The sequence below is a fragment of the Berghia stephanieae genome, chromosome 10 (assembly GCF_034508935.2).
Source record: "Berghia stephanieae isolate SIO BIC M18660-M18661 chromosome 10, UCSD_Bste_1.3, whole genome shotgun sequence".
In the NCBI taxonomy this organism is placed as follows: domain Eukaryota; kingdom Metazoa; phylum Mollusca; class Gastropoda; order Nudibranchia; family Aeolidiidae; genus Berghia; species Berghia stephanieae.
In genome coordinates, this window is record NC_088369.1 from 27,854,494 (window position 1) to 27,859,493 (window position 5,000).

The 5,000-nt window shown below is 38.3% G+C and overlaps 1 pseudogene across 1 annotated transcript in view; it reads right to left on the reverse strand.

Annotated features, from left to right (window-relative positions):
- Positions 1-1,934, reverse strand: part of LOC144980918 (excitatory amino acid transporter 3-like) — a 30,903-nt pseudogene extending 28,969 nt beyond the window's left edge. The window contains exons 1-2 of the transcript XR_013646988.1: positions 1,795-1,934; positions 1,196-1,408 (exon numbers count right to left, since the gene is read on the reverse strand). The product of XR_013646988.1 is annotated as an excitatory amino acid transporter 3-like (transcript). The remainder of the gene's footprint in view (positions 1-1,195; positions 1,409-1,794) is intronic.
- Between the last annotated feature and the right edge of the window lie 3,066 nt (positions 1,935-5,000).

Consider the following 5,000-nt stretch of genomic DNA (forward strand, 5'->3'; position numbering starts at 1 on the left):
TAACAATAATTGCCTATTTGGACAATAAAGATTCTTCTTCTTAATATTATTACTATATATCTATCTACACATGTCTGATAAGTTCTCCTGTATTCGTTCGTAGAACGGTAATACCTGCTAGTTAAATAAAATAGAATAAAGTAGATGACACTTTGCATCATTAAACTCTTTTTAAAAGCTTGTCTTTCGATCAGGTAGAACCGGATTATAATTATAATAGACTGAAGTGTGAGATAAAAGATTTCTTTAACTCTTGCTTTTTGTACTTTGTTCTAATAACACACTTTCAACTTGGGTGTAAATGTAGCACTCCCGGAGCCGTTTTCATGAACGCGGACTAGCACTTAGTCAATGACTATCGCTGATTTTAGTCAAGGACTCGAAAAAATCGGATTTCATGTGAGCTGACAGACTAAAATCACAGCACCTCCGGACCAAGTATGACCAAGTTTGACCAAGTTTAAGTCATTTGCTGAGGCAGGACTTCAAATCTTAGTTTGAGGCTAGTTACTAGGATACCTCATAGCGTTGACAATATAGAAGCTGTTTTAAGATTGAGAAATTCGATTCGGAAGGAAAATACGTCGGCTAAAAGTGTTCTGTTGCTATAAACACGGGCATAAAAAAAACTATAAGATAAGTGCAGATCGCCGAAAGTACACATTTTTTGTGAGTAAAAACTAAAAACGAAACAAAACAAACAAACAAAAAAAAAAAAAAAAAAAAAAACAACAACAACAAAACAACTGAATCCAATCAGCTAGCGAGGTGCGAGTGAACGTCACCGAGACTCGAAAGGAAGGGTTCGCGTCAAAGAACAACCGAAAAAAAATTAATAGACAGTGTGGTGGAGACAAAAATTATTCTGCTTGCATTGTAACTGACTGAAATAATGGGGAGATTCAATTAGTTTGAGTTTCAATGAAACTTTCATTGGCATAACCATATAATTGGCAGTCGACCATGGACATCATTGTAGTCGAACGTCAGACTGATACTTGGGATGGCTTTTTCTTGCATTTTTCTCTCTGCTCTGTCTGGCGCTGTTCGTTCACTCTTTTTCAGAGTACACATAGATTAGAATTTTGGTACAATTCTGGCCAATAGAACAGGTGCGTATTATACTAAAACATAAACTATCTGTATTCCATACACATCTTGTATATCGTATACTATATCAATTCTATCCACTCACCTATCCACATGATAACATCCTCAGAAGGGTTGCACTCTCGGACAGCCAGACCTAATCCAAACCCGAGACAGATGCCCACCATAATGAGGATCATCACAACATTTTGTCGGGCCAGCTCCAGGCTTTTCCAGACACAAGTTTTCTTCCGTCCAGTCACCTCACCGCCCTGAGTCAGGTGGACGCCCATCTCCATATCATCTGATTCTTCCATATCTAGCACACCAAAAACCATGAAATAATTGAGAAGCATTATGTCATTAGAAGCAAACAAAAAACAAACATACACACACACATACACACATACATACATACATACATACATACATACATACATACATACATACATACATACATACATACATACATACAATCATACATACATACATACATACATACATACATACATACATACATACATACATACATACATAAATACATACATACAATCATACATACATACATACATACATACATACATACATACATACATACATACATACATACATACATACATACATACATACATACATACATACATACACATACATACATACATACATACAGTTAATCATGTCACCGGATAGAAATTGAGAACTTACCTTTCTGTGCTAAACCGCACCGAAACTGTTTGAATGTCTCTCTCTCCTTTTTGTTTTCAATTGAGAGGAACGATTCAATAATGATAATAATAACAAAATATTATTTATAACAAAATAATATCATTATGTTAAACTTTATTCTCAGCAACATCCAGTTGATTATCAAGATTGATTGGTTACACTGGGCTAACATGGAAATTGAAGCATAATAATGTGTATCATAACTTTTTGTACTCTTCTGAGAATAACAATGAATATTGTAGCAACAGTTGAGCCTCATTCTGCCTAGGACAATGGCCTTTTCACAATAATATTATGGATGTTCTATTCAGTCGGAGAACGAGTTACCTATTTGTGTACAGTCGCGAACTCGCCCGCATTCCTTCAACCAGATTCACTGCGGTTTCAAGGTTCTTTATAATAAATAATAAATGTACATTTATATAGCGCTTATGCCGAAGCCTCGAAGCGCTTCACATAACATATATTCACATACATACACATACGAATGTATACACGAGTGCACACACACACACACACACACACATACACACACGCACACAAACGCACGAACGTATGCGCTTTGCAATAATTCCTGGCATAATCTAAATACTTCCAAAAGAGATAGGTTTTCAGTTTATTTTTGAATTTATCAACGCTGCTTTCAAGTCTGACTGACAGTGGGAGTGAATTCCAAGTGATAGGGCCTACTTTACTGAATGATCTATCGCCAAAACGTTTAAGATTAGTTTTTGGAATTTGAAGGTTATACAATTTTGAGGACCTGAGATTTCGAGTGGGGTTGTAGGGGACAATCAAGTCTTAAATATAAGCAGGGCTTCGTGAATTCATGGCATCAAAACAAAGTAGAGCAATTTTGTATTCAATACGAGCTTTAACTGGTAGCCAGTGTAATGCCCTCAACATCGCCTTGACACCCATCGAGTCACTGCGACCAATACCTAGGACAAGTCTTGCTGCTCTTTTCTGAACTTTTTGTAGTTTTTCGAGTTTTATGTCAGGCAGACCAACAAGTAGCGAGCTACAGTAATCAAGGCGTGACAGTATCAATGAACAAACTACCGTCTTCAGCAAATGGAGAGGAATGTATTGTTTCATTCGATGGTGTATTGTTTCATTCGATGGATTCTCTTTAATTCAAAATTCATGGTTTTGATCATCTGATTTATTTGGTGTTCCATGCTGAAACAGTCGTCGAGCACAACGCCAAGGTTTTTCGCTTTCGATGATATACAGATTTGACAATCACCAACAAGTATTGATGGTAATATTGTCTTTTTAATATTTGGCGGAGTGCCGCAAAGCATGATCTCCGTTTTGTCATGATTAAGTTTTAATTTATGGTCCTGCATCCAATGCCAAATAGACGAGCAGCATTGCTCAATATCAGATGAAGCTGTATGTATGCCCGATGGCACAGCGGATTTGTACAATTGCGTATCATCGCCTTACATATGGTAATTCACACCATGTGCAGAAATGACTCGCCCAAGTGGCATTGTATACAGGACGTAAAGTACAGGACCGAGTACCGAGGCCTGTGGAACTCCAAACTTTAGTGGTAAGGGGTCTGACTGTTTGCCATTAACCAAAACAGACTGGGTTCTACTAGTAAGATACGATGTAAACCATCGCAACACACTATCGTTAATACGATATATATTAGAAAGGCCCTGGATTAAAATTGAGTGGTCGATAGTGTCAAACGCAGCTGACAAGTCGAGCAGTGCAAGAATTGATACTTGGCCATTGTCACACGATAACAAAAAGTCGTTGACAATTTTCAAAAGCGCCGTCTCTGTATAGTGTCTTTCCCTGTATGCAGATTGGTATTTTTCGATCAGTTTATTTGCCAAAAGGTGGTCTTTCAGTTGTTTCAAGACAATTTTTTCGAGAATCTTAGAGATGAAGGAAAGCTTGGATTTCTTTGCGATACTTTTTCCAATTGTCAGGGTCTAAATTTGGTTTCTTAAATAAAGGGGTGACAATTGCTGATTTATAACAATCAGGCACAGATCCGGAAGATAACGATTCATTAATAATCAAAGTTACATAATCAATGGTTGAATCTAAACATTTCATGAAAAGTCGAGTGTTTATAGGATCAATGGCGCATGATTTGGGTGCAGATGACACTATGACATCTCTGACTTCCGAAGAGCTAACCTCCCTAAATTTGTGGAAAGTCGGTCTCTCAAAAGGCATGACGTCACACTCAATGGCGATGTCATCCTGACCCGAATCAAACTCAGCTCTAATTTTCAGAACGTTTCCATCAAAAGACTGTGCAAAAGATTTTGGTAAGTCACACAATGGGATATTTGATGGTAATAAATTTGATTTTGATTTTCCACTAATTTCAGAAATAAAGTTAAAAAGAATCCTTGAATTTGGTCACTCTTCAATTTTGTTCTTATAGTATGTGCTTTTCTCGTTTCTGATGATATATTTAACTTCCCCTGTACCCCGCTTCAGTACCGCTCGATCCTCTGGATGCTTTGTGTGGAGCCATCTGCGTTCAGCCGCACAACGTTGTCGTTTGGCTTTATTGACGACGTCGGAAATCCATGGCGTAGGAGGACGATCTGTGATCTGTGACCATTCTAGTACGCAAGGGTGCGTGTTTGTCCAGAACCGTCGACAGGGTGTTGTTGAGGACGGTCGAAAAGTTCGCATCGCGGGATGTGACTTCTATTTTGTCTCTCTTTGGCGTAGGCACATCGATGTTGTATGTGATGTTGAAATGGTCCGAAACGCACTGGTCTGTAACTTTCAGGTTGATGACTTCGACTCCTGGTGTTAGGAGTCAGTCGATAATTATGACCTTTTTCATGCGTGTTGGGTACGGCTGTGGTGATCTAGAATTGCCCTTGTAGAAGCAGAGTGGTGATCGCTTGTAGAGTCGTAGTGGATGTTAAAATCACCAATGATCACGAAACGTTTGGAGTACTCAGTCGTTGACTCAATCAAACTTTCAAAGTTCTGAACAAAATCTCGATGAGTCGAGAAATTCTGCGCCGATGGTGGTACTCGTAGATGGTATAGACAGAAGAATACAGTGTTAAGAGTTATTAATTTGAGACACTCGAATGATGGGGCTGTTGTAACTTTTTCAAATTTCAGTTTCAAATGTTCTTTATAAATAATGCAGATTCCGCCTCCTGGACCAGTGGAACGTGGATGGG